Source organism: Mustela putorius, unplaced genomic scaffold (assembly GCF_011764305.1).
Source record: "Mustela putorius furo isolate JIRA1106 unplaced genomic scaffold, ASM1176430v1.1 tig00000580_pilon_pilon_pilon, whole genome shotgun sequence".
NCBI lineage: Eukaryota > Metazoa > Chordata > Mammalia > Carnivora > Mustelidae > Mustela > Mustela putorius.
In genome coordinates this window covers 6,592,843-6,605,242 of record NW_025421423.1, presented here as the reverse complement: position 1 = coordinate 6,605,242, position 12,400 = coordinate 6,592,843, and the positions used below count along the sequence as shown (strand labels likewise).

General features: G+C 40.1%; 1 protein-coding gene across 2 annotated transcripts in view; it reads left to right on the top strand.

The window, feature by feature from the left end:
• The window catches only part of GRIN3A (glutamate ionotropic receptor NMDA type subunit 3A), a 162,668-nt gene that overhangs the window by 97,231 nt on the left and 53,037 nt on the right, over positions 1 to 12,400 (top strand). The gene's annotated exons all lie outside the window — the stretch shown is intronic.

Below are 12,400 nucleotides of genomic sequence, written 5' to 3'. Positions count from 1 at the left end.
ATGATGATTTTAAAACAAATAGCTTCCACTTATAATTACTTTTTTAAACTGATGAAATACATTTAACCTGTTTTAGAACATATGCTTTTTAAATTCGATAGAGATGAACATCATGAATTTTGCAGGTTCTGAGTCAGCTTTTGTTTTTTTCTTCTCTACACTAGGAGCATATTCATTCATCAAACACTAAGCGTTTACTTCTACCATCGAATCACTAGAGACAGGTCATGGATCTATTCTAGTTTGCACCAAGTCAGTTTCTGCATATGAGCTATTAATTCATTTCATTCTCCTAATTCGTTTGTTGTGAGGATGACTCGAGACTGGGGTGAGAACTCACATTCAGGTTAAGTGCCAGGGGCAGCCGACACGTTCCGTATGTTCAATGTGGGTATGACATAGCTCCACTTAGTGGTTTATAATTGTGGCTAAATTGCTTAATCTTGCTGATTCTCATTTTTCTCAACTGCAAACTTTATGAATCATTGCATGCTTTTTTTTTTTTAACTGCTACATGAAAATTTTCTCAAATTTGCAAAAGAAGGAGAACAAAAATGCGTTTTTAACTCCGCTGACTGCTGCCCTCTGATGCTTAGCTCACAAAGCAAAATGCTACTCTGGTTGTGCTGCTCTTGGAATTCATTTAACGGGAGCAAATGTGCTGAACAGAAAAGAAAGATAAGCAAACACCAGCTCAGTCATAAACTGGGAGATGGTCTCAAGTGGAAAAACTGGGAGCGATGGTACAGGCAGGATGCCCTGGTGGGAGGAGAGGCATCTTCTCTTGGGTACATGGATGCAGAATAGATGCTTGAATCTTTGAGAACCCTGCCACCATCAGGGCTCAGTCACTGATTTCCCTGAGCTCCAGAGCAAAGACAGACTGCCTATTCGGCCATGGCAAATAAAATTATTGGATACAGCCCAAGTCACCCTCAAAGGGCTAGCCTGAGAGAAAAATAAAACAGAAGGAAAAGATTTCTCTTCTTACTGTTATTCAGTAGCTTGTCTTTCTGTTTGATGTTTTGCTTTAGCATCTCCTCCAAGAAGCCGGTTTCCAGGGACCTTTGCTGCGGAATTACTGACCTTTGGGCTAAACCTCCTATGGTACTTCTGCACCCAATCCCCACCCTGAATGAAGACCAAATTGGACATGCTCTAATAGTTAATTCTTCTGAGTTATAAAATTAAATAAAAGCTGACATTAAAACAAGTTCCTGTGCCACAAGGGTTTGGGTAGAGTTGTGCCAAAAAGCTTACATCACTAGACTGGAGATAAATTTATAGCTGTTTTCGTTCATTTGCATTTAATCAGCCCCGAATTGCTGACTCTAGGTTTAGCAAGGACCTCACTGCCCGTTCAGTCTGCAGGGTACAGTACTGCTGGTGATGGGCAATGACTCAAGTGAGAGGTTTGAGTTCCACAGTCCACAGGTCATTTTTCACCTTGAAGTTTGGCTGGATAGCTGGTTAATTATAGAAACAAAAAGCCAGGGTTATTCTGATGCCGTGGGCTTAAAGCAATCCTCCCCTTTTCCGTAAAAGGTGTTGGTTCTGACCTCAGCTGACTTGGTTTGCCCCCAGTTCTGCCACTTACAGTGGAATCACATCTTTGGAGGAATTATGGTTCTAAACAATTGCATTATGATCATAATTACCTTTGAAACTCCCAGTTAGATAATATCTTACATGTAGTTTGGTTCTAGAGTCAGCTGATAAGTATGTATAACAATGGACTCCAAAAGCATGGGTTGAAGAGCCCGGGGAAAGTTATTTCACGTCACTGAACTTCATTTTTCACCAATGACTGGGGTTATTAACAGAACCTACCTCATAGGGGTATAGGAGGGCTGGAATGAGATGATGAATGTGGAGGGCCCATATATATAATCAGCACAATAAATGACAACTGTGGGTATTAAGAGATTGTTAAAAGCTAATTAAACTTCTGTAATCAGCTCTTGGGTTCATGTACAATGGCTGAACTCTTTCAGTTAACCATTTTGCAGATAATGGGTCACAGCAGTTAAGGGGATAGACAGTAAAACCATAGTGGTTGAGAGCAAAACCAGTAGAGCTACACAGACTTCCCAGTTCTGTCATTTATGGGCTCCCCCTTAGACAAGTTAGCTGCTCTGTGCATCAGGATTCTCATCTATAAAATGGATAAAATGAGAGAATCAGTCTCGTAGGACTGTTGTAAGGATTTAGAAAGTTGATATGTCTAAAGCATTTAAACAGTGCATGGCAGGTGGTGAGCTCCATCATCGTCATCACCGCCAGCACCGTTGTGATTATGATTATTCTGTGCTGCTTCATTTGGAAAGACCTGTAATGTGGGTAGCATTCCTAGTGAAATAATTCATCTGACCCAGAAGGGAGAAGTCGATTTTGCTCCATAAGATCACTGAACAGAAAATGGGATTAAAAGGGGGTTTTGAAGGGGTGTCTGGGTGGCTCAGTCAGTTAAGCCTAACCCTTCAGCCCAGGTCATGATCTCAGGGTCCTGGGATCAAGCCCCTCTGCTCAGCAGAGAGTCTGCTTCTCCCTCTCTCTCTCAAACAAATAAATAAAATCTTTAAAAAAAAAAAAAGGGGGGAGTGGGCAGAGTGGATTTTGAATAAGACAGTTGGAAGGGTCTCAGTGAACTGAGTAGGAGAGGCGGTTCCAGATGACTAGAATAAGACATTGAGACCAGGGCCAGAGCAGAAGCCAAAGAGACTTCCATGAGAGAAAGGAAATAGGAAATAAAGATATAGGTAGAGCATTTGTAGTAGAAGAGCTACAAATTCCCCTGTAGAAATCCTGTAATTTTAAAGGCTAGATACTATAAAAACCATGATAATAGGGAAAAACAAAATAACCACAAAAACCCATAATAGGCTTTCCCCTTGTATGTATACATGACACAGAAATACACCGTGGACTTCCAGAAGCCTAGTAAAGAGTACTATGCAGTGCCATTCCATGCATGTTGCTGAACAAATTTAATTGTTTAAAGAAGGAAATAAAGACCAGAAACTGCCTGGGGCACCTGGCTGGCTCAGTTGGTGGAGGATGTGTCTTGATCTCAGGGTTGTGAGTTCGAGCCCCCGTGTTGGGTGCAGAGATTGCTTAAAAATAAAATCTTAAAAAAAAAAAAAAACTGGAATTTATGATCTTACAGTTTTATAAACAAATGGGCAAATGTTGTTGAACATAGCATACTAAAAAGAAGAAATAATTATTTTTATAAGCCATACTCATTTGAGGAGGGGATTATTCATTCAACAGGATTATATTTGAGCCTGATGTTAGGACTTTTTAAGCTCACCTTTGCCTTATTTGTGGGACCTGGACCAAGGCCCTTCTTCACTCTTCTCATTATAGATCTAAATCTCTATACAGTATCAAACAGGAAGTACTGCAGGGGAATGTTTAGATGTAAAGACTCTGGAGTCCGACTAAGTTCAGAACCCTCTTCTGTGCTTATTGGCTGAATGATCTTGGACAGTTTATTTCAACGCAAGTCTTAGTTTCTTGTGTGAAAGTTGGAGAGGATGGCAAATCCCTCATAAGGTTGTTTTGAGGCTTTAAATATATAATCCGAGTTAAGGTTTTAGCACAATGCCTGACATGCAAAGAGTGCTTTAATAAATGGAAGCTACCTGTACTATTAGCGATAAAAATAAATAAATGGACTAAATGATCTGTAGCATGTCCTCCAGCCTAGACTCTATATTTTTATAGCCTCCCCGACTTTGGCATCTCTTTTCAAGTTCACTAGGCCCCACCAGTAGCTTCCGTGGAGTGGGGAGAGGAGAGCATTAAGATAGCCAGTGTGGCAGCACAGCCTTGAAGATGTGGGAATACTGGTAAGAGGGGAAGGAGCAGGGTTCAGTCCTCCCACAGACACCCCAAGACTGCGAGATACTGAGCACAAGCATTTGCCCCCCCAAGGGATACAGGATGAATGTGCTTGTTTTCGGGAGCTTAGCCAATCCATCTAGCTTGTTTTTTTACCTTTTATGAATAGAACACAGAAACATCAGACTGCTTGTGCCTTGTGAATGGAATAATATGCATGAATGAGTTTTGTAAACAGCACAGTTCAAGTGTTGCTGTTTTTGCTGCTCTTGCTGTAACTGTGATAAATACCTTGTTCAAAACCCCGACAGGTATAAGCACTCTGTCTTATTTCTTTAGGCTGGCACTTGTTTGCCTTAAATTGACCATTAGTCTTGAGGAATGCCTATCATATCTATGGTTTTTTGAGAGAAAGAGGAATCTTTTCCTGAAGGCAGTATAAACTAGAGATTAATGGTACAAGTTCTCCGGATTCAGTTCCTGGGTCTGCCATTTTCCGGTTGTATGGCCTTGGGCAAGTTGCTAAACCGCTCTAAGCTTCAGTTCCCCCGGCTTTAAAATGGGGATAATGATTATACGTACCCAAAAAGGATGCTGTAAGGAGTAAATGAAGTGATGAATGTAAGACCTTGGCATGGTGCCTGGAATGAAGGAAACATCCCATAAGGGTTAGCTATTATCATTATTAAGATAATAAGAGAAATTCCATAGGAATCATAAATAACTCCAGCTTTGATGAGATGACAGATACACAAAGGCTGCATCTGAAGGATGAGGAATGGGGGAAAGTGACAAAGAAGAGAACAAAACAAAGGGGAAAACAGCTAGAATGAGTGGATGTGTCCCTGGCCAGTTCTCGTAACTTCAGGTCTGTGGACACTACTCTGGTAGCACCTGCCCTTGGATTTAAAATTTAATTCCAAATTAGTCCAAGCATCATACTAATGCTTCAATTTGAAATTTTGTGACCAGGGTTTTTCCATTACTGATCTAGAAACAAAGGACTGTAGTAGTCGGGACCCTCTTTTGGAATATGGATACTCCATGCAGTAGATGTGAGTTAGGCCGTCATTCTAGAGCTGAAATCTGTGCAGTGCCATGAAGCCTGCTGGGATTTATCAGACCTACTTCTGTCCATTCACCTGCAGAGGTGGCATCCCATAAGTGGTGGATGGGCTTTTGAAATAGTCAAATTTCAAATATGGGAATCAATGAAATTGTTAAGGTCAAGATTGTCTATACCATGGGCTGGCAGACGTTTTCTCTGTGGGCCAGATAGAAATATTTTAGGCTTTGTGAAACCATATAGTTTCTTTCACACCTACTCAGCTCTACTGTTATAGGACAAGAGCGGCCACGCCATGGACGAGAGGTAAATCAATGGCCATGGCTGTGTTCCAATAAACCTTGATTTACAAAAGCAAGTGACCAGCCGGAATTGGCCCATGTGACCTAGTTTGCTAATAACCTCTAGTCTATACAAGGGTTTTGAGGTAATGACTCAAGTTGTCAGAAGCACCCGGGCTAAAGGTCATATAAATTAAACATGATGTCAGAGAATGTTGTTGATAGAGATTAGCTGACCTAACATAGAGGTCTTCAGAATAAAAATGAAAAGAGGAAGTAAAATGCTTGACTATAAATGCAGAGCCTAGCTTTTGTAGAAGAAAATAGAAGTAACGCACACACACAGAGAGAAGAATTACAACATAAAATGTACTCAGTAATTCACATTAGAGAAAGACTGAGCAGGGCTCAGGAACATTGTTTCCAGTCTCGTTTTTCTCTATTCCAGTCTTCAGGGTGTGAGTACTTACTCAGTGAACGCACATCCCTGTTTGCTGGGAGCATCTTAGTGTGCCTGTTGCCTCTGTAATAATCAGTAGTGACCCCTTTTGGAGAAGTGTCCTCATTTGCAATATAAATTATATGACCGCAACTCTAAGAACCAAAAAGGTTTTGAAATTGTAGCACAGACAGGTGTGCTTATTTAAAGTTAAAACTTGGACAATAACACGTCTGTAAAGGCAGAATGTAGTGCTGGATAGGGTGAGGGCTTCAAGTCTTACAGAGTCAGAGTCAAAGCCTCATTTAGCACTTTCTGCTGATCTTACAGAATGTGCTGAAGCTCCCTGAATCTTAACCCTTCATATATAATCATAAGAGTTGTAATCCCACTCAATGTATAACATGTAGTAAATATACAAAAATATTCAGTTATTTCATTATTATTATATACTTAAATGGATGGATTGATTAGGTGGGACATAGAGTCATCTTTCCTTTACAGAAGATAGGCTTTAAGAATAGTGACTTCCTTTTCTCTGAAGACATTCAATCAAAGATTTAACAGGCACTTAATACTGATGTTATAAATAAGCCTTGCTACTCAAAGTCTGGTCCACGAACCGAGTGTCAGGATCACCTGGCAGCTTGTCAGAAATGCACACTTTCAGGCTCCAACCTAGACCTAATGAATCAGAATCTACATTTTAAACGCCAGGTGGTATGTTTAGCTTTGCCATAAAGGATTCAGAAATCAGTGGATGATTATAGTAGATGATTTTTGAAGCCCTTCTGAACTCCTAGACCACTCCATATTATCGAATACAGATGTTTTAAGTGGATAAAATAATGGCATGGGGAGATCTGTGGTCTCAATAACTAGTATATCCCATTCCAGAGCAGGTTAAGAATGGCCATGTCCACCGAATTCCAAAGAACATTAAACATTCCATTCCATTTATTAAAGTACAATCTCAGATAAATACAAATGTGGACCAACATTGGGCGCCTGGGTGGCTCAGTGGGTTAAGCCGCTGCCTTCAGCTCAGGTCATGATCTCAGGGTCCTGGGATCGAGTCCCGCATCGGGTTCTCTGCTCAACAGGGTGCCTGCTTCCCTCTCTCTCTCTCTGCCTGCCTCTCTGTCTACTTGTGATCTCTGTCAAATAAACAAATAAAATCTTTAAAAAAAAAAAAAAAGAAGAAAAGTAAAGAAAATACCCAACATTTAGACTGTTTTTTAATCTAAAGCATTATATCTCCTAAAGCATTATATCTCCTTGAACATAGCCCCTTGATCATTCCTTGGGTCCGTTTTGTTTTGAGCCACTTCTCTGCTTTCTGCGGAATGCATGTCTGATTATTCTCCATGCAGGTGCTCTAGGTAGAGTATTCCATTAATACTGAACAGCTCACATACAAATATATAGTTCAACCTTAGCTATCTCCCCAAGGCCTAAAGAGGTTGAAACAAATGTAAACAGAACTAGAAAATCTGGAGAAACACTTAGCTGAAACGTTAAAGGAATTTTTCTCTCCCTGGGACTTCCTGGTGATGGTTATAAAAGCAGCGCAACTGCTTTAGTCCCTTGTAAACTTTTATCCACCCTCCTTGATGCAAGTTTTCTGACATCCCTGGCTGTTTGAGTTACACACCACGTGGACACACAGGATGGAACTTTGCTGGTCCATTGGGTCATGTCAGTTGCTTCGTAGATCCCTTTTCTATTTCCATTATTCAGTGACTGCCTGAGTAGCCCATTATTTTTTTCCATTAGAATCTCAGACGCAGAAATAAAAAGGAATATATTGCTTCAAAAGAATTAAGATAAAGGGAAAAAACTAATTTTTAAAGGGAAAGAAAGACAACAGGAAATGTGACAAAAGTATCAAGTTTGTAACGTGTCTAACCTAAGAGAATTTTATGTTAATAGTGATGACTTACTATGCCAATGTCTATTGGGCATCAGCTGTATGCCAAGCACTGTATTTGTTCCATGATGATGATGATAGTAATAGTAGCTGACATTTGCTGATGACTTATGAGCACTCAAATGAGGTAGGCATGTGTCCTGCCATCATGGAACTTACAAGCTAACAGCAAAAGCAAACATTGCACCAATAATTCCAAGTTTTGTCAATACTATGGCAGAGTATAATGGAAGAGTGTGTCAGGTGGCCTAATCTAGTCTAAGGGGCAGTGAAGGCTTCTCTGGGGAAGCAATATACAAAGGAAAGGTATGGTTGAGGAAAAAGAGCATTCTAGGCAGAGTGAAGACTGTGGGCAAGAGCTCTGATCAATCAAGCAAAAAGTTTATGCTGGAAGAACAGAGAGAACGGCTAAAGCTTAGAGGACCAGGAGGAGAATGGGGAGATGGGGCTGGAGAGGAAAAAGCAGAGCAAGGTCATGTTGAATCTTGGAGTTCCCATGAGAAGACCACTTTTATTCCAAGGCCAGTGGGGGAGCCACTGACAGGTGTTAAGCAACTGACAGGTGATCAGCTTTGGGCTCCAAGAAGATAACTCTGACTGGACTGGAGGGGAAGAGAGGTAGTATGCAGAGGGCAGAAATGGTGGTGGCTTGGACCAAAGAGGTTGGCAGTGTTTGTAAAACATCTTCAAGGTAGAGTGGGGTCCCTGTCAGGCTAATAAAATACTACTCCCATTGGAGCCTGGTTATTTGTGTTAGTTGTTTGTTGTTGTTGTTGTTGTTTTTAAGATTTTATTTATCTATTATTTGAGAGAGAGAGTGCATGAGAGGAGAAGGGCCATCAGGAGAAGCAGACTCTGTGTCAAGCAGGGAGCCCGATGTGGAACTCGATGCCAGAACTCCAGGATCATGATCTGAGCCTAAAGCAGTTACTTAACCAAGTGAGCCACCCAGGTGCCCATATTTGTGTTAGTTTTGAAGAAACTTTCCCTTTTCAGAACCTCAAAACTCTTCCTTTATATGGGAGCCCATAAGCAAAAGGCAACTGAAAGGCATGGAAAAGAAGAAAAAGGGCTAGTACTCCACTGGAATGTGAGCCTGAATCTGCTGGTTCACTGATCCTGCGACATAGGAAGAAATGAAGTACTAATGCACTCAGCAGAGAAAAGAGGGTCAGGGTTTGCCTAGACATAGTTTGTAGCTTGTAAAAGTATTGTACAGAATAATGTGAGAAAATGGACTTTTTTTCCCCAAGATTTATTTATTTGAGAGAGAGAGAGAACACGGACAGGGGGAGGGAGAGGCAGAGAGGATCCTCAAGCAAGCTCCCTGATGAGCCTGATGAGAGGCTCAATCCCAGGACCCTGAGATCATAACCTGAGCTGAAATCAAAAGCCAGCCACTCAACCAACTGAGCCAGCCAGGTGCCTTAAGAAAATGGACTTCTAAAGGGCATTCTTTTCATACATAAGACAAAAGTCTTTTAATTACTGGCCTAAGATCCCTTTACCCTAAAAGGAGGGTTCATTTAGAAAGCTGGAGCTCTAATTGTTAGCCCCTTTTGTACTAAGTGGGATGACAAAGTTCTCACTTCCCTCTGGGTTCAAAGAGTGGTTATTGTCAAGCATTTTAATTGAACAACTACATGATAAAAGGCATTGGACTACAGTGGCTCATCACACACTGCTTCCAGTCCAGTGAAAAAGCTGAAAGTCTAGACATTAAGCTATTACACAATTAAATTTAAGAAGTGCAGGGGTATCTGGGTGGCTCAGTCAGTTAAGTGCATCTGACTCTTGATTTCGGCTCACGTCATGATCCAGGGTCATGAGACTGAGCCCTGCATTGGGCTCCATGCTAGACGTAGAACCTGCTTGAGATTCTCTTTCTCCCCCTGTCCGTCTGACCCTCCCACCCAAATCATGCAGGTGCTCTCCCTCTCTCTCTTAGAAAAATGCAGCTGTGATAGGTTCTGGCAAAGAAAATGTGTGTACTGGGAGGCCTCATGGAAGGAGGGTGCCACACAGACAGCAAGTTAGGGAAGGGCTGAATGAACTGAGAGAAGGCAGATGGGGAGGAGAGACAGTAAGACAAGTGGTAAAGTGAGTTAATTTGGCAAACACTTATAGCACACCTGTCAGGTGCCAAGTGTCCTATAGGTCTCTGTGATACTCAAATAAATAAAACTCAGTCTCCTTGCTGTGGAAAAGAACATGGGCTGAGTCTTGCTAACTGCTGATTGTGAGAATTTGATTGTCGCTTTAACTATCCAAACCTCAGCATCTTAATCTGTAGAACACAAAAATGTCTACCTTGCAGGATTACTGTAAGAATTAAAAATATTTAAGGCCCTTAGCTCACTGCCAGACACAAAAGTAGCAAGTTTTGTAATGGTCACACCGAGAGTGAGTATGACATAGTATCAGAAGCAATGTTCACAGTGTTGGAAAACACTCTTTTCCATCAGACTGCGTGGGTTCAAATCCCAGGTCCACCATTTACTAGCTCTCTGATTTTGGGGCAAATGACAAACTTTCTGATCTTCAGTTTTCTTCATCTATAAAGGGAAGATAATAGAAATACCTCCTAAGTTTCTTGGGAGGATCAAAGGAAGTAATGCTTAAGTGTGAAATATGGTTAAATAAGTAGCTAGACTATGTATTAGGTTCATGCAAGGTGCTGTACCAGCACAGATAGATAGAAAGTAAGTTGTTTCGGTTTTTGTTCTAGATAGGAGGGTGAAGTGAAATAAGACCATGTCTTGATATTGGCCTTAAAAATGAGTAGGTGATGGGCAGACAGAATGCTGTTAGATTTGCCTTACTTAAGCCACACTTAAGCCACAATTCACTAACATGAGAATACAAGTGGGCCAAAGGCTAAAAGAGAATATTTTAAAAGACGAGTGAATTTATTCTAATAGGCATCTTCTCTCCAGTTTCTGCCATCAGCTGCAAGGCAGACTGATGTGGTTGATAATCAGGCAGACCTGGGTTCTAATTCAGTTCCTACTACTTCTGTGTCATCTTATGCCAGTTACTTTACCTCTCTGAGCTTCAGTCCACTAATCTTTAAAAAGGAAGTAATAACAGTGCCTTCTTCATGAAGTTGTTACAAGGAATAAACAAGGTAATGCACGTAAAGAACAAAATACCATGTCTGGCACATAATAAAGATTTGGTAAATGTTAGCTATTGTTATTATTGTTGATACCTCAGAACATTTTTGCTGGCACAGAACATTAGAATTTGTTCAGTGTATGGCACAATTGCATTAAACACAAGAGTATTACCTAATCACCTACTCAACAGTGGGATCTCCAAAATAGATAAAAAAAAAACAAGCAGATGGTGAGTTCCCGCGTGGCAGTGATTGCAGGAACTTGCCTTTGTGGCCCCAGTAACTTTGAAAGTTGTGCAAAGTAGGCCTTCAGTAAATATTGAATAAGTTAGTGAGGGATTTGCTTTGCTGATCATAAAATAAACTTTTTCTACTTATAAACATGAGGCATGTTTCCATAAATCTGTAAATAAATAAGTACACTTGTCATTTCACCACCAGTGGGACAATCACTGTTAATATCTCAATACATTTTCTTCGAAGGCGTGTGTGTATGTGTGTGTGTGTGTGTGTGTGTGAGAGAGAGAAATATCTGTGTTGGGGGTCATAACATTTAAAGTAACTATATAGATAATTTAATTTGATCATAACATACAAAAGCTTTTTCTCCCATTTGTCATATGAGCATTTTACCTTGTTTCATTAAATATGCTTCAAAACACGATTTAGACATTGTATAATATTCTATAAGGTTGTGCCATGAAATGTATTAATTATTGTTTATTTTATTTTTTAATTTTTTATTTTTTATAAACATATATTTTTATCCCCAGGGGTACAGGTCTGTGAATCGCCAGGTTTACACACTTCACAGCACTCACCAAAGCACATACCCTCCCCAATGTCCATAACCCCACCCCCCTAATTATTGTTAATTTTATTAACAAAATTTTATTTTATATTTTTAGCATAAGCATGTTATATTTTTACCATATTGTTATAATTTTAGCATGTGACAAAGCTAATTCATCTTAAATATAAGTTGCCATATGCAGCAAGTTCTTTACCTTTCAGGGTTATAAACAAACCCTTCACCTTTCAGGGTTAATAATAAAATTATTAAAACATGAAACTGTACTATTTTTCTCATAGAAGAAAATTACAAACATAGTTAGGTAAAACGCTGCCTACAATTTCAGGAGCTTTATAAACTTCACAAAGCCCCTCCATGGATTCCTGTTCCAGGACTTTAGGTCAGAAGCAATGACATCAAATATGTCAACATGAAGCAGAACAAAAAAGTGCAAGAAATCTAATGTGACAGTTGTGGAAGAGTATCCTCTCTGAAATACTCCCGACTATAGGGTATTCTACTCTCTTTATAACATGGCCCAATCCCAGTTCATTCTTATATTGGAAATAATCCTAAATCTAGATGCTACATTAACACTTCTGTACAGCTTTCACAACAGTAATTTTGCATGTGCTGTATATTTATTGTTCTTGGTGACAGAAAGCCTCTGCAGAGCTCCTGTGCTACTTCTCACTGCAAGGTCCCACACCCTGCAGAACTGTAGTAGTGGGTCTACCCCAGATACCCTTCTCCTCTGTGTCTCCTAACTGCCTTATTACATCCCATTCCATTTGAGCAAAGGTATAGCATGACTCAGCACTGGAAAATACAGTTAGATTTATCTAAAGAAAAGAGATCATTTCATAATTATACCAAAAGTAAATTTAACAAATTTAAAATGTAGTACAAAATGGAGAGTCCCCAAAA